Below are 24,602 nucleotides of genomic sequence, written 5' to 3' on the forward strand. Positions count from 1 at the left end.
TAGCTGACAGTGAATGACTGAAATATAAAAGCAGCAGAAGAAAGCAAGCAACTCAGTGCAATTTGTGAGTATTCTGCACTGTTAAAATGCACAGGTTTTCATACTTTTTGGAATTCGTAGCTCAAGAAGTGACTCCTGTTTCATTTTCTATTCACCAACTCGATTTGCATTCAGCCCCTCACACCTCACAACAGAATAACAAACGGCTTCATGTGCCACAGCATTCCCCTGTAGATTCGGTTTGCACTATGAATTAGGCGACCCCGAATGAAATATTTTAGTGTTGGCTCAAATGTGAGGAATTTCATGAACCCTCAAAAAGGAACTTGCAGAAAATGCCAGCAATTCAAAGCGTGTAGGCAGCATGAACAGACCAATTCTGCAATTTCTGTTATCGCGGGCGGTGCTTTCTGAGTCGAGGCTCTGCTTTAAAAATGAGAAGTGCTGAACTCTAAACACGTTCTTGCCATTACTGCTACTCCTGCTGCTACTCCTTCGTCCTCGAAAAAAGAAAAGACAGGCATGTTTTGAGTCTCAAAATGATCTTCTGGATCCACAAGAAACATGTAAATTTGATTGATTCCGCAGTATTTTGGATGTACTGTACTTATAACTTCCATCGAAGAGAGATTTCATCAGTTGCATGAAATTGAAACTTTCGACTTTTTGTCTGGTATTGAAAATATATTAAAAAAAAACTTAAACAATTTTCTAACGAACAACTCATGAATTATTGCCAGGATCTATATTTAGCGTTCGGTACTGATAACACTGCTGATATTGATTGTAGCGTGCTCTCTGAAGGCACGAGTTCTGTAGGGTTTGGGCATTTACTGGGACAATTATTAATTGTAGCAGTAAATCACAAAACTGATTCTTTTAATGGCTTTAGAATCCAACCATGCGATATAACTCAAACAGCGCACACACACAGGTACTAATACACGAAAATACATTTATTAATACATAGAATATGCATATAAACCTAGCAGATCTTATCGAGAGGGTTAACAGAATACAAAAGGTATATATTCAATCAGTTACGAAGTGTTACATATATCAAGAGGACATACGTTCAGTATATCATTCATTTAGACCGTTTCGTAAATGAACTTGGTTATAACTTCTACATTAGATACTGAAAACAAGTACATAACTCTTAGGAATTAAATTGATATCAACTGGTTGGGATAACAATTGAATTCTCGAGCTGTAATGCATTGAAGTTGAATACTCATCCAATCTCTGGGGATTCAGATCTCCTGCGGGCACAAAGAAACAGTTGCAGGCTGTTGCTGTCCAATCCGCGCTCTCTGGCTTGGTGCCAGGCTGTGCGGCTTGCAACGGTGCGCTGCTGATGCTCACTGACCGGCTAGTTAGTGTTGGCTTTAACTAGCAAAGTTGTGCTCAGGAGAAAAGATGACTGTGGGTCCCAGCAAGTCAGGAAGAGGACCGGTTCGTTCCTGATGAAGTGCTAGTTCTGAATAGTGATTCAGCTGTCCACAGTTCCGAACTGTTCACGAGGCTTGCTGCTGATGCTAACCTCGGGTGGATCCTCTGGTTACTCTCTGGCAACCTCCGCTCTCAACTCTTAGAACAAAGCAAAGTTCTGGCACTCGAACACACTGGCCGTTCCGTGGTTGTCCGGGCTGAGTCTCCTCCTAAAAGTCTTTTAGGTTGGCTGATCTCAGTCATCTCCTTCTGAGTGACTGTCGCCTTTCTAAGCTGGCGCAGCATGTACATGGTGTCTTTCTCAGTATGCCATGTGGCATCTTGGGCACCAACATCCTGGAAATCTGGGGAGATCTGACGCAGCTGTTGATGCTCCTCCTCCATTTCCAGGGCATCTGCTTTTTCGATTTGTTCATGCCTGTGCTCTAGGAACCCTGCAGGGGGTGGTGCAGCGGTGGAGCATGCCTGACCCTCGGCTGAGTGATCATCTGGAGCACCTGAGTGATCTGGAATTGTTACCCCAGTCTCACTGATCAGGTCAACCCTGTACACTTCCTGATTGAGGAATCCCTCTATCGGCATGTTTACAATCGTTCGCTGGGCGTGGGTGTAGGGCACCTGCTCGCTCCCCCCTTCCCTCGCTAGGGGTTCAGGGAGCTGCCCCAGCAGTGGGATAGCTAGTTCACTGTCTTTGAACTCACTATCACCCACCAGGCCCATGTCAGTGCGGGCGGGGATTCTGACACCCCTCTTTGCCGTGTTCTGCACTAACAGGCGGGTGGCTTGACCATCCAGCTCCAGTCTGGCTGAACCACTGTTGGTCAGACTCAGACTGGTGGACTGGTTGGACAGACTGAGCTGGTGGCTATAAGAAAACCGGCTCGGCTTTCATTCCCTGTCCCTTCCGGGGGACTGGGTGTGTTGGAAACCCTGCCGTTGAGGCAGGAACAATCAGGTCAGTCTCACTCACTATCTGGTAGTTGTGAAAAATAATGTTACCTGACTGCAGGTTCCCTGGGTCACAGCAGAGGGAATCGGCATCTGGGATCAGGTGTGTCCACAGCGCAGTAGTCTCAGCGTCCAGCTGGACCTCCTCTCTAACCTGTGAATGTTGCACCAGGGGCACCTGGCGGTGGCCCCGTGACAGCTGCTCAAGCAGATCCTCACTGATAGAGGACCTCTCAGGGCTAAGGGTGAGGGCTACATCACCAACCTGCTCTCCTGCCATCTGGATCCCTTCCACCACTGCAGGGTGGTGGTCCTGACCCCTCTTGGGTGCCAGGGTGCACAGGGAAAGCTCCTTTTCATCGCCAGGTGGGGAGATCTGCTCCTCTTTAGGGATGTAAAAGGGGTGTGCTTTACCTGGTGGATCAGGCGGCTGCTTGGAGCACCGCTCCTGTGGCATGGAGGCTGTTGTGACCTCAGCCGGGACATGACTTCCCCGTATATCCAGGGAACAAGAAAATATTTTTATTTCTTGTCCAGAGGGAACAGAAGGAATCTCCACATAGGCTTCAGTGTTCGGTAGGCACTGTGTGAGCACAGTCTGCCTCTTGGCCCCCCTTCCTTCTGTACAGAAGGCTTAGGAACCTTGACCTGTTTCCACACCTTGCCTTTCTGGTGATCCACCAAAGGTTCCTCTCTGAGTCGCATGCCCTTTTCTTTTTCTACCCGTTTGAGCTTGCTGTATGACATCAAACACCTTTCAACCTCAGTGTCAATCAATGTCTCACTGTGTAAGACATCTCCCATGGCAGCCTTGAGGTAAAAGCTTCCTGCTTTTCCTCTCTGTTTTACTGCTTGCTCTGTGACTTCAGGGGTGGAGTCAGCACTCGCTTGCGAGTGGCTGACCTCATGCAGGCAGGAACTCTTCCACTCAATCAGATAGACTGAGGGAGGGAGAGGGGGCGGGTCTCCGCCTCCTCCAGTGGAGAGTATCAGCTCATTCACGCTTCCGGCAGCCTTGGGGAGCGGTTGTCTATGTCCTAATAAAACTTGTTCAAGCCTGGCCAGGCGGGCGGCTACTGAATCCTTTTGTTCAGCTTTATCTAGCCCTTTCCCTTCCCCGGTGTTCTCATGGAACTTAGGACGCTGGGTGCGGTCCTGTGTGCCTGCTTTGGAACGGGGCTTAGCCAGCTCAGGAGCCTGTGCTCCTTCGAGCAGGGGGGAATTAATCCTGCTGGCTCTGACGGCGAACACAGTCGCTTTAACAGCTTTTTGCTCAGAGCGACTTTGGACATCATACTCCCAGGCTTTCTGCACGAATCTCTTAATATCAGTCATTTTCATGGTCTGTGCATCTGTATGCATTAAGATCATCTTTCTGACTGACGGGTGGAGATTCGCAATGAATAAACCCTTGAAATGTGTGTTCTCTTCACAACCCTCATCATTTCGCCCTGCAAAATAAGTTCATCTAAGTCTCTCGTAATATTCGCGAGGGGACTCTGCTCTCTCGTGCTTAATGTTAAGGGCGGCGGCTATCGCGGCAGTCGGGTCAATAAACGCACTGTATTCTGATAAGTGCTTGACACAGCTCTTCAAAGTCATCACAGACTTTCTTCATCTGCTTATCCATCCACTCATGTACAGCTCTGCTGCTAGTTTTCCTGACCAGAAATACTTTTTCCTGTTCTGTAGCGTTTGGCAGGTACTGCAGGGTATACCTGAGGTCTTGAATATAACTCTCGATATTATTCTCTGACACTGCAGGGTCAAATCTCTCCATGTCCTTCGCTAGCTCTCTCAGAGAATGGAGGTTTATTCTCCTAGCTTCTCCGCTGACGGAGATATGACGGAGATCGTGGTCAGACCTGTCGCTGCTAGAGAGAGTGCTTAATAGCGACTTGAATTCAGACCTTTTAGCAACCATCGTTAAACTTAAAGAGTATTACTTTTAAGTACGAAATCACAGTTCTACCACAGAAAACCACAAGATCAAGTATGCAATCAACCCAGTAGATCGCAAAAGATCACAAAACAATCAAGCACTGCTTAAAGAGCAAGGGGAACTTTTTTCCTTTCGGCTTTCAGCACACTGTATTGTCGAGTATGAAACCCGTGGTGTTTTATATTGAATTATTCCGCTTGGTTGACTCATTTCAGTCTTACCATAGCCCGTCCAGGGATGCCAATAAATGTAGTGTGCTCTCTGAAGGCACCAGTTCTGTAGGGTTTGGGCATGTACGGGGACATTTATTAATTGTAACCGTAAATCACAAAATGATTCTTTTGATGGCCTTAGAATCCAACCATGCGATATAACTCAAACAACGCACACACACACGGGTACTAATACACGAGGATACATTTATTAATACATAAAATATGCATATAAACCTAACAGATCTTATTGAGAGGGTTATCAGAATACAAAAGGTATATATACAATCAGTTACAAAGAGTTACATATATCGAGAGGACATACGTTCAGTATATCATTCATTTAGATCGTTTCATAAAGTGAACTTGGTTTCAACTTCTACATTAGATACTGAAAACAAGTACATAACTCTTAGGAATTAAATTGATATCAACTGGTTGGGATAACAATTGAATTCTCAAGCTGTAATGCATTGAAGTTGAATACTCATCCAATCTCTGGGGATTCAGATCTCCTGCGGGCTCTCTGGCTCCGTGCCAGGCTGTGCTGTGCTGCAGATGATCACTGACCGGCTAGTTAGTGTTGGCTTTAACTAGCAAAGTTTGTGCACAGGAGAAAAGATGACTGTGGGTCCCAGCAAGTCAGGAAGAGGACCAGTTCATTCCTGATGAAGCGCTAGTTCTGAATAGTGATTCAGCTGTCCACAGTTCCGACCTGTTCACAAGGCTTGCTGCTGGTGCTTACCTCAGGTGGATCCTCTGGTTACTCTCTGGCAACCTCCGCTCTAGATTCTTAGAACAAAGGAAAGTTCTGGCACTCGGACACACTGGCCGTTCCGTGGTTGTCCGGGCTGAGTCTTAGGATGGTCAGGAGGCGCGCTGCGAGAATGTCCTGCCCTTGGGAGCCTATTGCTCCTGGGCCGTCCTGCCCTGGAATTCTCCTTTGAATTCCCTTTAGAAAAGTCCAGGAAATAGTCTCTCAGGCCCTCTGTGTTGCCTGTTTTTACCTGGAGGAACTTCAGGTCGTTCATTGGCTGAAAGTTTAATGGGCATCAGAGTCCCACGTGGGTTACTCGGCCCTACCAGTCCCTGATTGGTTGATCAAGGTGAGATGTGAGTCACTTACTCCTGACACTTAGGAATGCAGTCCAGATGTCCATCTGGCACTCCCTAGACAGATAGGCGCCAATGGATGACCATTGATCATGATAGCCAGGCTTAGCTAAGTGCATCCCCATTTGGGAGCTGTCCCTTATCAAAAGAAAACATCTTTAAATCAGCCTGCATGAATAGCTTCTCTGTGGCTGCACCACAGAGATGAACAGAGAGATGGGGCCTCATTAGAAAAAGCACAGCAACACTTAATTCTGTCTTATTAACAACCATTGCCGCTACAAGTGAAAGGCTGAAGTGAAATAGAGCGGGGACGAAGGCAGTGAAGAGAGAGAACGTGGGAAGAAGAGAAAAACGCAAGGGAAAAAAAGCAGCGTCGTAAAAGAGGTGACGGAGCTGTCCCTTTCTATAAAAAGGGTGCCAGCGAGCCTTGTTCTCGCTTACGGCCACACCCCCTTGAGCACGCCTGATCTCGTCTGATCTCGGAAGCTAAACAGGGATGGGCCTGGTTAGTACTTGGATGGGAGACCGCCTGGGAATACCAGGTGCTGTAAGCTTTTAAGCGCAGGAGGCGCCCTATCCCTGCTCGCTCGCTCATTCCCCTGATCACACGTGCAGTGCGGCTTGTCCGTCTGTTTATTTGTCAGCTTTGGCGAGACACGGGTGCTTGTGTATTAGCGTGAGCGTTTTTTATTCTGATCATGAACAGTTTTACAAGTCCGCAAAGGATCGAGGAAAGGTTTATCGCCAGCTGAAAAGAGACACAGCGCTTCGGCTGTGGAGACTTGTTCGGCTGGCGTTCGGGGAGTCGCGTTTTTCAGAATTGTATTGAGATCGTTTTCCACAGAGCTCAGATGTCAAAGCACAGCAGCAGCTCTCCACAGCGATCCTCTATAGCGCCCTTTCTCCCGCAGCTCCGTCCTCATTGGAAGGAAGCAAGAGTGAAAGGCTGAAGTGAAATAGAGCGGGGACGAAGGCAGTGAAGAGAGAGAACGTGGGAAGAAGAGAAAAACGCAAGGGAAAAAAGCAGCGTCGTAAAAGAGGTGACGGAGCTGTCCTCTCTATAAGAAGGGTGCCAGCGAGCCTTGCTCTCGCTTACGGCCACACCCCCTTGAGCATTCCTGATCTCGTCTGATCTCGGAAGCTAAACAGGGATGGGCCTGGTTAGTACTTGGATGGGAGACCGCCTGGGAATACCAGGTGCTGTAAGCTTTTAAGCGCAGGAGGCGCCCTATCCCCGCTCGCTCGCTCATTCCCCTGTTCACACGTGCAGTGCGGCTTGTCCGTCTGTTTATTTGTCAGCTTTGGCGAGACACGGGTGCTTGTGTATTAGCGTGAGCGTTTTTTATTCTGATCATGAACAGTTTTACAAGTCCGCAAAGGATCGAGGAAAGGTTTATCGCCAGCTGAAAAGAGACACAGCGCTTCGGCTGTGGAGACTTGTTCGGCTGGCGTTCGGGGAGTCGCGTTTTTCAGAATTGTATTGAGATCGTTTTCCACAGAGCTCAGATGTCAAAGCACAGCAGCAGCTCTCCACAGCGATCCTCTATAGCGCCCTTTCTCCCGCAGCTCCGTCCTCATTGGAAGGAAGCAAGAGTGAAAGGCTGAAGTGAAATAGAGCGGGGACGAAGGCAGTGAAGAGAGAGAACGTGGGAAGAAGAGAAAAACGCAAGGGAAAAAAAAAAGCGTCGTAAAAGAGGTGACGGAGCTGTCCTCTCTATAAGAAGGGTGCCAGCGAGCCTTGCTCTCGCTTACTGCCACACCCCCTTGAGCACGCCTGATCTCGTCTGATCTCGGAAGCTAAACAGGGATGGGCCTGGTTAGTACTTGGATGGGAGACCGCCTGGGAATACCAGGTGCTGTAAGCTTTTAAGCGCAGGAGGCGCCCTATCCCCGCTCGCTCGCTCATTCCCCTGTTCACACGTGCAGTGCGGCTTGTCCGTCTGTTTATTTGTCAGCTTTGGCGAGACACGGGTGCTTGTGTATTAGCGTGAGCGTTTTTTATTCTGATCATGAACAGTTTTACAAGTCCGCAAAGGATCGAGGAAAGGTTTATCGCCAGCTGAAAAGAGACACAGCGCTTCGGTTGTGGAGACTTGTTCGGCTGGCGTTCGGGGAGTCGCGTTTTTCAGAATTGTTTTGAGATCGTTTTCCACAGAGCTCAGATGTCAAAGCACAGCAGCAGCTCTCCACAGCGATCCTCTATAGCGCCCTTTCTCCCGCAGCTCCGTCCTCATTGGAAGGAAGCAAGAGTGAAAGGCTGAAGTGAAATAGAGCGGGGACGAAGGCAGTGAAGAGAGAGAACGTGGGAAGAAGAGAAAAACGCAAGGGAAAAAAAGCAGCGTCGTAAAAGAGGTGACGGAGCTGTCCTCTCTATAAGAAGGGTGCCAGCGAGCCCTGCTCTCGCTTACGGCCACACCCCCTTGAGCACGCCTGATCTCGTCTGATCTCGGAAGCTAAACAGGGATGGGCCTGGTTAGTACTTGGATGGGAGACCGCCTGGGAATACCAGGTGCTGTAAGCTTTTAAGCGCAGGAGGCGCCCTATCCCCGCTCGCTCGCTCATTCCCCTGTTCACACGTGCAGTGCGGCTTGTCCGTCTGTTTATTTGTCAGCTTTGGCGAGACACGGGTGCTTGTGTATTAGCGTGAGCGTTTTTTATTCTCATCATGAACCTTATATACTGTATCTCTACATCCCATAACCTTTAACGGCAGGTGCCTGGGTGTGGACATGTTGTGATGTAATATTTAATTTAAAAGTAAACATTTTAGTAAAGTCTGTTATATTGTTAAAATCTATAAGCGTTATAAATATCAATTTTTGCTCGTGCTTATATTTTATCGCTGCTAAATGTGTCTTATTCAATTATTTTAACACTTTTATGACCTATCCACTAAAATATAAAAACCTGCCCTACAACGCTCTTCTCAAAAGATAAAATAAGTTTTACATTTTTTGATTCAATGTAATTTCTTTTCTAGAGAAACACATCATTTGAGGCTTGGGTTGCATGTTAATATTTTTAAGGTTTAAAGACTTTACGTTCACGGTACGAGGAAAATCATTTCAAACTTTTGAAAAGTTGTTGAGAATTTGTCATTGAAATAAGCTTACATATTTTAATTCAACGTGATTACTTTTCACTCTCGATAAAACACGTGTGATTTTGGGGCGGGGGGATATGGTGGGGCGTTCTAAAACATCACAACCATTTGAAAAATGTCTTGAGCTATGTAGGCATGGTTACAAATTTGGAGTTTATGCTTAAATTAGCCGACTTGCCAGTTTTGAAATGTGAAACCTGAGCTGTCAGGCCCCGATATTGACTGCTGCGAAGATGGCTTCTTTGAGTAGTGAATCATCGGATTCCTCTGCTATGCAAACTGAAGAAGTAGGTTGCTAAAATATTTTTTCTGATAGTGGAATTGTCGTTTCAATCTGCGTTTAGCGTATTTCGTTTTCAACACTTTGTCTTCTTTTTAGCAAAAGCTGACCCAGCACTCAGTGGTGTGTGACAGTGGCTGTCATGTGAACTCTGACGGTGATTCAGGTGTTGGGGGTCCGTCAACGACTGATGAAGAGTTGCTACAAATGGTAAATATTAAACCACAGCAAGTTCGAAGCAAACGAAAAACTCTAACACAAAAGAGGCATTACAATTGTAAATATTTTAGGTAAAAAGCATGCCTATTTATTTTGTTAAGCCTTCCTTTTCTTTTTTCCTTTAATAGAATAACGAAGAGGTCGACGCATCAATCTTCAAACTACCATCAAGCTTGAATGTTTCGTGTCTGTTCATGTGTGTTCGCCAAAATGTGATTAATGATGATGTTCAACCTAGTTTAGCTAACGATGGCTCTAATGAGCCCGATGCTATGGATCAGATTGTAAAGTCGGTGGTATGTTGCACCTTCAACCATTGTTTAAAGGGGGTTGTGGTTGATGAATGCGCGGCCCGTTTGATTAATCATCCAGGTCAACGGGGTCACACATGCCTAGTTGTCGGGTGCGCGGATGGGTACTGTGGTGTCTCCGGGGGAAAGTTTATGTAAATGAAAGTAGTACTCACACCACACTTTTCTTTCCTGAGTTTCGTGGCTTTTCTTCCTCCAACTATCTTCCAAATACAGTCCGTAATCCGTTCCCTTAATCCTGATCCGATCCGAGTTCCAAAAGTCCGTAATAAAGCCAATCCGCGATGTATCCTTATCCAGTGTCCGTAATCCAAAAACCATAAACCTTTTCTCCTTTCAGTAGTCCGTTATTCTTTAGCCCGATCTTTAACATACACCTCTTTCCTCTCTTTTCCTCCAAACCGCATTCACCTTATCGGCTTCCGCCCTGTTCACTGCCTCCAGGGCACTTATATTTCGGTTCCTGATGCGGCTCAGCTGTGTCTCATTGTTTCTCAGGGTAGACCCTTTCCATGTACCGGTCAGCTGATTCTTTTTGGCAGCCATTTTGCTAAGGTCCATATCTAGTATTTTAAGTAGGTCATTCCGAAAATACCTGTTATGAATGACCCTTCCCCTGGTCATGTTACAGTACAAAGATGTGTTGTTTGCCGCATTAGAAATTTATAAGTGTCTCAGTTTAGCCCGAATTTTATCGGCTGTTCTGTACATCGCCAGTGGCCTGGGTGCCTATACTTTTACAGATGATACTGAGCGGAGTATAAAGCACTTGCTGAGAAAAATAATTGACGACCGCTCGCCATATGAGTATGTACGCTCCTTACTTGTAAAGGTAGATGGAAAAATACTACACGTGACTTTTGGTGCGTTGCAAAACTTATTTTATACTTATTTATACTTATTTTTACAGAAAAGAAAAAAGATCTATGTAAAACCAGGGCTGTGAAATACTCGCAATGTGAATAGAGCTTTCACTCTGTTTTACAGACACAGGTGTGCCATCGTGAGAAGAATGAAAAATTTCGAATGTATATGTAAGAATTCTTACAAAAAGTGCTTTACACTCTTCTTTCTGCAAAGCTTGAAATAAAAATCAATTAACTGAATGCTAATGTCCTTGAATTTGTTAAAGAGATAGATGTGCATGTAAAGAACATGAGTGAAATTACTGCGATTCTGATGTTTTCAGATCAGAAACTGAAGCCTGGCGGATTCAGCGGTGTGTATTCCAAAACTACAACGTATTTTACATAGAACCTGTGGTAACACCGTCCCTCTGATCACTCAGGCTAATTTATTTGCTCTGTTAGGGTCGCCCAGTTCGGTGTTCACGGCTATAGAAATGGCGAGAGAAAGGGCGTTATGAATGCTTTTTCAGATGCTGCTGAGTTTCTGAACAATGTTGGGGCGATAGCTACAACTAATTTTCTGCACCAACATTTAATTGGCGATTGCAAGCAGTAGTCTGTAATGTGTGTGAAAAGTTTAAAAGTGTATACTGGGATGTTTCTGTAATTTAAAACCTACTGATGAAATAAAGTGGTTCACATTTCACATGCTATTTGTCCTGCGAGTTCTTTCTGTGACACTTTACTCAGTCAGTCAGTCAGTCAGTGTGCGTGTGTGCGTGCGTGCGTGCGCTCACATCCCAGAAACTCGCGGCACTCACCAGACTTCCCACACCGCCGATTCCCTAGGGTTATAATAGATTGCATTCAAACCTGCAGCAGACATGATCACCTTCCATCCCTCGTTGCTAATACGCTCTTTCACACACTTATTTATAAATCGAAGGGGATGCGGTGGTGGGCATTTGGACCCTGAGGCCTGGGGCTGCTAGGGGTGGAAGGCGGGACAACAACACTCATTATGACACACCATTGGCTCTCGAGGGGGCGGGACATCCGCCCATAACATTGCACCATTGGCCGATAAGGGGGCAGGACATCTGCCCATGGCGGCCTCCCATTGGCTGAAAAAGGGGGCGTGGTACCTGTCAAAATGTTTGATGAAAGGTGTCGCTTTATTCTACTCCCGGGCCAAAAACAGCCCTCGGATCATCAAGTCAATCAGGAACTCCCAGTCTCACAACTGCATTCCCTCGGTGCTTCCCTACCACCCTAACCCAATTTCTATCCCCAGGACCATCATTAACAATGACTACATTTTACAGGACGATCCCTCCATTGGTACTCTTTTTTCCGACCGCCCAATCATCTCTTATCGCTGACCACCACATAAGCTTCTTGTTCACAGCTCCCTCACACTCAGCACCTTCCCCTGCAATAGCACTCGCTGCATCACTGGCAAATACATATCTAACGACATTCAGGGCATCACAGGACAATTCCAGATAACCCTGACAACATCCTGTATCTCATTTACTGTATCTCTTGCAAAAAATGCCCAGCTATCTACATTTGGGAAACCGAAAGGAGACTAGGAGAATGCTTCAGAGAACATATTAGGGCTGGGAAGGTTAAAGATTTCTCCAAGCCCATAGTTTTTCTTTTCACCTCAAATAGCCAGGATCTCTCAATGACTGACTTATTTTAATGTAATCTTCTCTATTCTCTTGCAGGTTTTGACTTCACACCTTTCTTCACCTCTCTCCATTTTGCACTTCCTGTGTGGCCTCTCTGCTGCTCCTGCCTCCTCCCCTCTCCCAGCTTTTGTTCTTCTGTGCTATTTAATCTTTGTAATCTGCCCTGTCTTTCTCACACCTGAAGAAGGCTTCACAGCCGAAACATTGAGTTTTCTCTCTTCTCTTTTCAGTATGGAATAAACCTATTACTTGTTCCTTTGCAGACTACACATGCTGACATAGTTTAGTTCAGGTGGGTAGCTGCTTCAATATACATTTGTAAATGTCAATTTAAAACTGTAAAAATAGTAAGATTGTAACTCCACTTTAAAACGTGGCAAGAAATAGACACATGGGAGGCTACACCCTGGAAAGGTCATCAGTCCATCCCAGGGCAAAGATATAAAAAATAAACATATAGGCAGCACATATCAAGCCTTACAAGAAATCATTAACACCCTCAACACACACCACAGGTCCATTAAACTCAAATACACCAAGCATGGTAGCCTGATAGACTTCCTAGACACCACCACATACAAGGTTTCTTCCTTCAACAACACAGACAAACTGGACATCAAGGTATTTTTCAAAGACACATTCACACGGCTTACTGCACAAGGATAGCTTCCACCCAAAACATACTTTAAAAGGACTGGTAAAATCACAACTCCTACACTTCCACAAAATCTGTACACAACAACAAGACTTTGAGGAAGCCAAATACACACTCTTCCCAGCTTCATGCCAGAGAAGATACACACAAAGTTTCCTCAAAAATGTGGCACAAACATTTCTAAATAGAAAAACTCCAGATGACAGAAAAATACCCCTCAACACATCATATTCTCAACTCAGCATAAAAACCAACCAAAAACCATGATATTAGAAAACACAAACATACTAAGGGAGCACAAAATCATATCTGCACACAGAAAAAAACAAAAACCTTCAGCATTAATTAGTCCAAAGCAAGCTAAAACCTGTACAAAACAGATCATATACACCAAGAGCCAAACATTTCATAACAGAAAACAATGATCCAAAACAAAGAAACTAAAGAAATCTTCCAGTTGCAAAGGGCACTCTCAGAAAACATCAATAACGCCATCTACAGCATCCAGTGCAAAAAGTGCGGGGTGACCTATGTGGGGGGAACGGGTAACTCCATCCGAACCCAGCTGACACAACACAGGTACATCAGGAACCACGGGACTGGAAAGCAACCCCAACTGGACAGAGATAGAAACAAAGAAAAAGGAAAGGGAGTGGATCAAAAGACTTCTTTACACAAGACCTGAACATCAGAAAAACCGGGAGGGTTTTAGTCGTTGGAAGGAGAGTGCTCACCTTGTGCCAGATGGTCCCCTCTCGGATAAAATCTGGGAGAAGGAGCTTTGTTCCCCTCTCCTAACTAGCCAGATCCTACAGGGACTGGAACTCTTCACCATACTAACACGCAACAAACAGACGAATAACTGAAACCAATCAGCTATGGAAACTCGCACAGCTTGCACAGTCCTACTAGGGAGGAAAACAAAAGACCCTGATTGCCTATTGAGATGTTAATGGTCCATGCATAATCCCCACCAGGGAAAGCAGAAACTCATTCACCAACTGAAACTGCACCTACTCATACAGAAACGTACAGAAGGAACACAGACCATAGGATACAAACTAGCCCCCTACAACTACAACACACTGTCCCTTACAAAACAGGATAAAAACAGGCCAGCATGGACACAGTGTCCCAGAACAATGCCTGAAGAAGACCCAGGCAGAAACATAGCGACACACAGAAAGGCAAGATTGTCTTCCTATGGAGCCACAGATTCTACAGAGGTAAAGCTGCCTAACAGTGGAAACCTAATGGTGTCAACGAAGCTTTAGGCATTTAAATGGTAAGTATGGATCAATCCAGAGTTGACAACGCACGCAACCGTACGGTCACCCTCCACACTGCCTACACAACAAACATGTCAAACAGACAGGATACCTTCCAACAAGGAACCAGGATCATCTACAAAATGATCCAAACAGTCCACCATTTACAAAACACAGCAGTTTTATTGGACGGGAGAACCGAGCACCTGCCAGCCTACGACGGAAGACCGAGGAACTCATAAAACCTGCCAAGCCACCCAAACTCACATATTTGAAGCTGGTAAGCAATGCCAAAAATTGGCTTCACACCACACTGCAGATCCTCGAAGAGCAAAATCTGTCATACAACTAGAGGATCTTGAGCTTCCCCACTGGGAGGAAGCTTTCACACTTGCTTCCAACTGATCAAAGAAACATTATGGGAGGAAATTGCAGAACACCACCTTTGGACCCTACAGTACACAAGCTATCAATACTGGGTTAGGGAAGGACACTCGGGCAGATCAAATTATCACAGCAGTTTTTAAATTCTACAATGACTTCTACTGGAAAGACTGCGAACAACACCAAGTAAGAGTTAAGTTGTTTTATAAAGTCATTATTTTAGAGCAAGGTATAATTCTGATAAAAATACAATAAACAATATGGTGAAGCTATTGGAGAGAAAATTAAGGCTCGGTTAAGAAACTGAAACAGTCTTGACTTGTTCCTTTACACAAAAGTTATTTATTTTCAAAAGAGACCCATGAGGATTCATCTGGTGTGCAAGACCTGCCTGAAGACATTTGACCAGTTTCCTCTTCACCTAAAGAGGGTGTGTATGAAATGAGCCTCAGCAGAGGAGATCAGCAAGGTCCTTCTCCAGGCCAGGAAGGACTTGTTGAATCACCTGAGGAATGGGCAGGTCGGGGATTACAAGAGCATAGGGCTCATGTGTGGTGAGAATGTGAGACTGGCGGAGTCCATGGACTGTTTTATGTGGAATCCTGAAGACACATCAGCAAGGTAAGATATTTATAATTTATAAGGCTTCTTCTGTTTCATTTCTAACCTTTACCTTTATGTAAGGGTATGTTAAAATGATATACCAGTGGTCCAGATGCCCTGAGCAAGAGGCTGCTGTCCAGGAGGAAGAGATGCCAGAGACTGAAGTGGAAGAGGAAGGGGAAGATGTGAGTTCTGGAGAACTTTCTATTTTTTCCAAATGTATCTTTTGTTTTATACTTGTATTCTAGTTTGTCTTAGAAGTAAAAATGTTAAATGTGTATTTTGTATTCCTACTGTCCCCCAGTTCTTAAAAGCCATCAGCAGGCTCTCAGGAAGACGGTGACCCAGGCTGGACTGGACAGAACGCACTCCCTGGATGCTCCTCACCTGGCTGGGTTTAAACAGGACCTTACCAAGGATCTTGAAGTGGCAGATTGCTCTCAGGAGGTATTTATTTTTAAAGGCATTTAAAATTGAGCAGTGATATTTCCATAGCACATGTTTTTACTCCTTAGCTTAAAATTCACCCATGTGAAATCTCAGCCATAAACATAGTGACTCTACATTTGTCAGGTAGAAAATATTTCCAGATTCCTGTTTTTATGGATCCATCTGCATCTTCCTTAAACTTTGTAAAGGGCCTATCCAAAACAACAATTATTGTAACCAAATGAAGACCACTGGACTGTCTCACCAAATCATTGCTAATTATATTAAGAACATAAACCATTTTCCGGGCTACATCCTAAATGATATCAGTGTGAAAGTAGAGGATCCCAGCCTGGCTAACCTCATCATCAACTTCCAAAGTATCCTAAAGGATATTCAGAAGAAGAACAGTAAGAATGTTGCCAAGAGATTACTAAAAATAGGTCATTTTCATTTTAAAACTTCTTTCAGTTGTACTTTTAATTTGAATACAAAAAAAGTTGATGAGTATTAATTTCTCCCACAGATATAGACAGTTGCAGAGTCCAGAACCAAGTACGAAGGATTGCTGGAAGGTGTTGATGGTTGCAAAGAGAGATGTGTTGCACAGACTGGGCAAGACATCACCTTGCCTGAGCAGCTTCTTGTACTGTATTACCTGCAGGCCTTTCTCCAGCTGAAGCACCTGTAGCATCCCGGGGTGGTAAAGAACATGACAGTAAGAATACTTTCATACAACAAAAGTAAGAAATTACAGTTCAAATTATTACAGTTTGGTGTATTCATTTTTATTTTCTCGCTATTACAGGTTGAGGAATGGGTGCAAAGAAAGTGTTGTTTCAACAAGTGGGCACAAAAATGGTCATAATTCCTGTTAAAGAGCACAAAACCTCAAACAACAGCTGGCTTCCTTTGCATTGAGTGAAGAAGAGGAACATGCAAGTTGATGGCTACATTGATATACCCATCCACTCAATTCAGGGTTGTGGTAGAACTGGAACCATCCTGGCAAGCAGTGGATGCAAAGTACTGTATCACCCATAATGTGACACCAGTCCATCACAGGACTCACTCACACCATGGCCAATTTTCATAGAAGCCAATTAAAATCCATGTTAATACCGAACAAAAGACCTCCACCTGCATAGCTCCAATCATGTACAGTATTTAAGAAAATCTGGAATGTACCTTAATTGCATTTTATTTGTGTTTTATCAGCCATTTCATCTTTACTTCACTAAATTGCGCTGTAATGCCCAGGTCAGCAGCTGTGAAAGGAGATGGAATAGATGGACTGGTCAGCCAATGTATCAACAGTGTCTGAAGTGCTTGAGAAGTGGAAGCCCAACACAGGACTGCCTCCAAATGACATGCAAATTAAAAAGTTGATAAAGTATCAAATCTGGGAAGGCCTGAGCATCACTGACGATCCTGTGAAGGGGAAGAAGTTTGTGACTTCCAGGTGTTTCCAGAAGGGAGAGGTGGTGTGTGATTACAACGGCAAGGTCATCACAAAGACAACTGCTGAAGCTCACAGATGACAGAGGGAGACATGAGATGTCTTTTCTTTTCAGATGAACCTGCACAAAAACTGTGCATTGATGCTCGTGAAAAACACTGAGCCTGCCTCCCGGATAAGGAGGCAAATTGGAAGATGGATAAATCCATCAAAGAGAAAAGACAATGTAAGGGCTGTAAGAAAGTCATTTATAATCAACGAACAGCCTGTCATAATTCTGTCTGTGACAAAAAGGGACATTGTTGAGGGGAGAAGAGCTCCTCTGTGATTACAGCATTTCCAGGAAATAATTTCAAGGTTGAAGGACAAGCTCTGGAGTGGTTGGTTCACTGACCATTTCCAAAAAAGAAACTAAGTAAGTTTATTAAAGTGCATATTTTGAAGATATTCATTTTCTTGTACCTTGGAATTAATGTAAAAATTATATTCGTGTTAATGTCTTGAAAATATTATTTCTCATTCTCATCAGCAAGGATATAAGGAAAGGATATGGGACTGCTAAAAAGATACATGATTTTCAAAAGAGTATAGAAGGCAGATAACTATCCCACTCAATTGTTACTGCAAAGAAATGCCACAGTGTAAACCAAAAGGTGAACCATTCTTGAAATTTATTGACAGAATCTGAATAGCACGGCATTCCCAGACCAGGCACTGGAGTTTCCTGCAGCGTTAGATGGGTAGTCTCTTGGTAAGAGAGAGATCGACAGAGTACTGGACTTCATGAACGACACCTTTCCAATTCATCGAGAACAGAGCCCACAAGATCTAGAGTCTAGAGAACAATTTCTTACAATATTAGTGGTAGTTTCTGAATAGGTTAAGGACAACATAGTTGTAGAGATATCTTGCAACTTCTTAAAAGTTGTAAAAGTGATTACCACATTGCCAGTGGTTTATATTTAAAACCTAAAGATTTTAAATTGAATCTTTCTTAAACAAAGGACATTTTTCACAGGAACAGCAGCCTAAATCAGTTGATGACTGTAAATATGACAAGCTTGTGATAAATTGTAAAGTGCAAAACAAAGTTGTTTGTTTTGGTTTTGTCTTCAACATCATATTAATAGGCATGTTATTTTTAGAGCAGCTGCCTGCCATTCACCATCAGCCAAGATGCCACAAGGTACATGAAATGACCCAGAAGTACTTAATGATACAGAGAAGAGCATATGGGGGAAAAAAAAAGAAGACAAGAAATATCCATTAACACGTCCATCTAGAAGCCAGAAGACGGGTGATGATCAGCATTTCAAAAGCAGACACTGGAGGTTGAATTCAAGTTTTAACAGTGATTGTCTATGTTTGGCTTCAACACAAATCATATTAATATGCTCACGTTATTAATTTGTACAAAGTCCCCAATATTCATTACAGGCGACGTTCCCAGGAGTACACACGACCCAGCCAGAACGTGGCTAGCTGACGTGCAGTGGACCTCAGGGAAAGAACTCTTGCCCACACGGATGTCTCTGCTCTGAAAACCACTGGATAAAGGTATATGGCGGTCTGTTCTCAGCTGTTGATTTTGTGAAAAATATTGAATATGAAAGATTGAAGTGTCACTATTCAATGAAGTTCAGACATAAGTATTATGTTGAGAAGCTAGATCTGTTCTACTAATAGCTTTAGTACCTTAATATTGTACTGTTTGCTCTGGTTTTCAGACATCAGTCCAAGATCATTGGTGGGTTAATTGATTTCTGGTAAGATTGGCCCCACGTGTGAGTGTGTGTTTACATTTCTATCTGGCATCCTCAAAAGATGGTTTTGTTTCCTTTTCTTAATTGCTCTTGATTACTAGAGTTTATTTGGCATGATACATTTGTGATAAATGCTTTTTCTTTGTGAATAGTCTTATTTTAATCTACATAATGTCAATGAGTTAGTACCTTAAAGAACAAGCAGTAAAAGAAATGACATTTCAGGTTTATTAGCTAAAGTTTTTATAAGTGAACTGAGATTCCTTTACAGTGCAGAGACCCATCTTTAATATGCTGTGTGTGCTCATAATGGACTTGAAATTTGTTTTTGTCACAATGTAAAGGTATAATAAATAGATAATATACTCTATTTATCAAGACTTGACTATTTTAATTCCATACTTCCATTGACTGCTTTGGAATGCATTCCTTACAATTTTCCTAAATAATCATTGTCTCACAGTGTAGACCTGGGTGACATAACAGGGGTCAGGGCTGTGTTGACTGGAGGTTTGTGTAGACTGGCCATTGTCTATGTGAGACTGTGGGATCACTAGGGGTTCCCCCCCCCCCCCAACACCTGTAACATTGTCAAGTGGTATAATTACCTACAAAAGCTAAAGTTTCCTCCATTAAGGGGTCACTATTTGTTACATTCTGGTGGAACAAGAGACAAGATAAACCTCTCACTGTCACTGACGGAGCAGTCCGGGACACTCTATGCTAGATTGGACTATTGTCTTTGGAAGATGGGGTCACAGGTGATGAAATAGACCACAGTGGCAGTCCTGCCTAGCTGTTATATCACTGAGAGACTCACCCACACATTGAGAAGAGAGCACTGGTTTCTGTGCAGAAAGCAGAACAACTCACTTTAACTGGTCAATTAGGTCTAATGAGTTTTATTGCCCTTGACATCTAACTTACTCCAGCCCCCCTTGTGGAAACAACCCCTAATTACTGTTCATGAGCTCCTGGCCACACTTGTTCCCAGTGGAACCAACCTGGAGCAGCAGAACAGAGGTTTTTGTTTCTTTAAGTTGTCTGCTGTTGTAAAACAAGTCATCCCTTGGGAATAAAAACTCTCCCTCTAGTCTGGTTGCTATCTCCTTTATTTGCCCCATATTCCCAGGGAAAAGCAGCTGAGTGATCAAAAGCTGAACTGCAATTTCACTGAATTTCACACTGGGTTACAACAGACCCTGGTGGGAGAATGGGCAGGAGAGGGCCGGTTGTGCTCCTGAACTAGTCCCCTCCTCTCCTACTCTCGTATTTGCATCACAGTCTATAAACTCCAGCCCTATTGCTTTTCTTCCAGTTCATTTTTTTTAATACAGCTCGTGAATTATGTATACTCTTGTGAAGTATCAAGAAAGCACTCTTATCTTTATTTCACGTACAGTATACAGCAGACTGCTTGATAAAAAATAAATAAAAGCGCTATTCCCGACGGTCTAGCACAGTAACCACAACTCCAATAACTTTAACTAGAGGAAGAAATCCATCTTCTGCTCAAAAGGAAAAAAAAACATTGAAATCATAAATCTCCAACACTGGCTGGAGACTGTGTGTCCGTGCTCAGCGGTTATATAGGACAGGACTCAGCGCGCAGCAGGTGCGGCTCATTGCTCTACGCTCCCCGTGCGGAATGCGCGTCTCCTCCTTCCAGACTAGTAACACCGCTGCACACATCCCTCTTAAATCCCAGAAACACAGAAACTCCGGGGTGTTTCTGTGATTCAGTACTGGGTTTCTCTGTTCGAGGTTACAAGCAGAAACAAAAAAAGCGCTGAAAGCAGGAAGTTATTTCTGCTCGTAGGCATAAACGTGTAAAAATAAATTTTCTGATTCCTAAAACCCTAATAAAATCCATCTAAGTCTCCCTTTCGTTCCCAATGCACATAACTGAATATAAACCAGTCAAGTTCAGGTACTTTTCTGATGTACAGTATCTGAATAGTTCTGGCGCGGCTGTTGTAACAAAGATACTTACGAACTTTTTTTTTTCCATACGAGCTCTTGCCGTTTTTAAAATTAATATTTTTTTGAATTCGCTAAATCACACGAAACACCAGCATCACTTATCGTAAGCATCTGACCAATTACATTCCTGAATGTTAAACCCATTTAGTATTTATTTTTAACTTGTTTTATTTTTTTTTAAATTACACACCTGTTAACTTAGCCCGGATCGCGGTCACCGAGGACCACTCCTGTCTCCCCAGATGACACTTTTTATTTTTAAGATAAACGCGAGATAAACAACGTTTGTTTGAAACCGCTCCACAAATTTTCTCACATGCACGTATTCTCAAATATCACCACAACAAAACCATAAAGTTTGTTTCCACAGACATGACACTATTATGCAATAAACCAATAAATTAATGAACTAGCAGAATCCCAATAAAAACACACGGCAACCCGGCAAGCACAGCATGTCAATATCATACATTTTTACCAACAAAACCGCAAAAGCAAAAACCAGCAAATATATATATATATATCCCATGTTTTTACCTTATTCTGGAGCATGATATATATCCAAAATAACCCAGACTAGTTTATCTCAAGAGCTAGAGACTAGTAAACGTTACTGATTACTTAGTAAATGTTTGAAGAACGAGCGCCAGAAATAAGGCGATTTGATTGGTAAAAACCGCTGTCATTCTTTGTATTTTCAGCCATTCAGAGCCCTTAGGGGGTGAGACTTCCTCTAGAAGCTTCAGGCTGCATTTTTAGCTGTCAATCATTGACTCAGAAGGGATAATCAATCAGTTTTTTTATCAGTTTCTTATCAGTGCTCCTTTTTTTCACACCAGAAGGCAACTCTGAGGTTTTTTTTCATTGCATAACAGCAGATAAAGGCTCTCTAGCAGTGTCTTAAGGTTTTTATAGCAATTGCAATGGTTTTTATTCTTATTATTTTCTATATTTTATGATTTTTTATTATAGGCGTGAAATTTCATTCCAGGTCCAGTCTTCACAAAACATGATGTAGAATTTTTTCTAATTGATCAATTTGTCCCAATTTTTTATCCAAGCTAGTAGCCACCTAGAACAAGGTTTTCAAATCATTCCCAGGCCCTTGACATGCATATAGTTGAAAAATCTGACCTCTGAAGACCAAAAAAAAAATGTTCGCCAGCTGTTTTTTTTGTTTTTTTTTCATATGTTTGTCTGCTGAGTGGACACATTAAGAAATATAAGAAATTTGACTATTCACACTCAAAGCCAAGGGGGTTAGCTTCAATTTAAGACCTGAACCAGGCTCCTGCTATGTTCTGCTGCAGAGATATAACAAATGTTTAAGGGGGAGGAAATTCCAGGCGGACATTGGCTAAATATGTCACTGGTAGTAAAAGGTTAAGTATTCTTGCCATTTTTAGCATATTGTAAGTGGATTTTTTGCAAACATTTTATTTTTTAAATCACATGAAACACAATCAACCCATTGTAACTTCACATTGATAATTCCTGAGCTTTATAACTGTGTATTATTTCTTTTTACCTTGTTTTAATATTTTTTTTTATTATTTTTGCATTTAACAGAGCTTTTTAATATATTGTGAGCATTTTAGTGTCATTTTAAAATAGGACTATCAATGCTCCTGACTTTTAAACCTGTATTTATTCTGACATTATTCTCTCCACCTGCAGATGAGGGAGGTATTTGATTTTAAATTTGTTGATTTGGGGGGAAAATATACATTCATTTTCTTGTATGTATCACCAGTGGGAAACTTGGCATTTTTGGATGAATTGCAATCTTTACTGCAAGGCGTTCAGACTGATATAGAAATGACTGGAGATTTAAATGACACATTTGATAAATCAGACAGGAACAGCATAACATCTAAAATGGCAGAACCCTCTAAAGTACTGAAAAATTTCCGGCACATTCATAATCAATAAAATTTATTTAATTTAAAGCATAAAATTTGCTTTAAAAAGAAAACCACAATTTGTACGATATCATATTTCAATATCGACGTTCAGATGAAGAATTTGAGGATTTGAATATCAATGGAGAGTACATTGATTTTGGGACAATGTTTGCATCTGAATAATCCTTCCTCCTGGAAAGAAGGAAAAAAAAAGTTTTGAGTCTCAGTCTTCAGGATCCCCCCCAAAAAACGTGCAAATTTGTTTCCGATGTATTTTGGATAAAGATATAACTCTCATAGAAGATACATTTTATCAGTTGAATGCAGTCGATACTTTCGACTTTTTATATGATGATAGGACCTACATTTAGGGCTCAGTACTGATAACACTGCTGCTATTGATGGAGTAGAAATAAGTGATGTACTGGCAGTTTTTTTTTCTGAGGCAAGAAGTCCTAGAACACCTCCTATAAAAATGTTAAGATTCAGAGCAAGAAATATTTTTCCACCTCACCTAATGCTATTGCATTAACGAGGCTGAAGTTGGCTTCTTATTCGCCAGCTGCTGCTTTGCGTTTTTCGTTCCATCTTAAATGCTGCTGCTGTGATGTTATGTCGTCTTTCGCCTGTAGATGGCTCATTTTTAAATGAGTCATTTAAATAGTCATTTTTAAAAATACTTATCCGGATGTATTACTGTACATTTCCTCAGTAAAGGGGAATATGTAAGTAGAGACTGTCCAAATTGCATTTTTGTATGAAGCACATTTCAGAAACACAACTCACAATAAAACAAACTGGCATGTTATACCACGAGTAAATAAGACAAAGGCAAAACGTAAATTCACTGGCACTTTCTGCATATTTTCCACGACCTTGCCTTCTGATCATAAAAAGTCTCAAACTCTTGCATTTTACAAGAAATTTTAATATAGCAGTTTTAAATGGGACATTTAGAACATGGCATATGAGACTATATGGTTAACTGAGGATGAGCAGAGGGTGATCGAACCTACCTCCTGGTTATAAAAATGTCTAAAAATTCTGACACAGATGTGAGAGACACAATGGAAAAGACTATCAAAATCCTGAACTTCAGAACATTGTACTGTACCGTTTTTTAAATACGACCCTCTGAACATGGCATGAGAGAATACATTGTCAAATGGTAAATGCAATGTTTGCTATATTGCTAGGGCCCTCCCTCCTGATTTTAAAATCGTCTCATATTTCTGACATCAAGGTGTGAGACACAATATAACAGACTGTCAAAATCCTGAACTTCAGGACATTTAATGATACCATTTTAAAAATATGACCCTCTGAGCATGGCATGTGAGAATGCATTGGGAAAAGGTGAATGCAATTTCTGCTGAATTGCTATGGCCCTCCCTCCTGATTACAAACTCGTCTCACAATTCTGACACTGAGGTGTGAGACACAATGTAACAGACACTGTTAAATTGTGAAGTACAAGAGATTATACTGTTACGTTTTTTTTTAATATTGACCCTCTGGCATGTGAGGACTTGTAGTCAACAAAATAGCACACATTCTGCCAATTTGCTTTGTCCCTCCTTCCTCGTTACCAAAACATCTTAGTATACCGACACTAAGGTAAATGTCTCTAAATCCAGAAGTTAAGTTGTCAAAGTATATTGGAGTCAACCGATATTGATCAGGTTCTGCTGATGCCGAGCCCGCAGCCTTCACCATAAGGTCCAATTCCCCAAGCCTGCTGACCTTATATGTCCATCCCTTCTCGTCAAAACTCGTATTTTCACAGGGTACCCTTCAGAAATTGCAGTATAGAATGAAAAAACTCCAATTGATCTGTTGGCGATTTTCCTTTAAAAACAAATGATTCTCCAGAAATTTTACGGAGTGTATCACTTACACCGAGACCGAGAAGTGTTAAGCTGTACATGAGTCTTTGTGGCTCGGTTGTTAACCAAAAGGGTGGTGGTTTGAGACCATCCAGGGATGCTATGAGCCTTTTAATGAACACACCCTCTTCACTTCATTT

The 24,602-nt window shown here is 42.6% G+C and overlaps 3 non-coding genes and 1 pseudogene across 3 annotated transcripts; all 4 read left to right on the forward strand.

The window, feature by feature from the left end:
- Window positions 1–6,105: 6,105 nt before the first annotated feature.
- Window positions 6,106–6,224, forward strand: LOC148812841 (5S ribosomal RNA). The gene has a single exon (XR_016086297.1). It is a non-coding gene; the product is annotated as a 5S ribosomal RNA (ribosomal RNA).
- Window positions 6,225–6,760: 536 nt separating this feature from the next.
- LOC148812842 (5S ribosomal RNA) lies at window positions 6,761–6,879 on the forward strand. The gene has a single exon (XR_016086302.1). It is a non-coding gene; the product is annotated as a 5S ribosomal RNA (ribosomal RNA).
- Window positions 6,880–7,416: 537 nt separating this feature from the next.
- On the forward strand, window positions 7,417–7,535 carry LOC148812843 (5S ribosomal RNA; annotated as a pseudogene).
- Window positions 7,536–8,072: 537 nt separating this feature from the next.
- LOC148812844 (5S ribosomal RNA) lies at window positions 8,073–8,191 on the forward strand. The gene has a single exon (XR_016086299.1). It is a non-coding gene; the product is annotated as a 5S ribosomal RNA (ribosomal RNA).
- Window positions 8,192–24,602: the final 16,411 nt, after the last annotated feature.

The sequence above is a fragment of the Atractosteus spatula genome, assembly GCF_055471065.1.
Source record: "Atractosteus spatula isolate fAtrSpa1 chromosome 10 unlocalized genomic scaffold, fAtrSpa1.hap1 SUPER_10_unloc_15, whole genome shotgun sequence".
Taxonomy (NCBI): Eukaryota; Metazoa; Chordata; class Actinopteri; order Semionotiformes; family Lepisosteidae; genus Atractosteus; species Atractosteus spatula.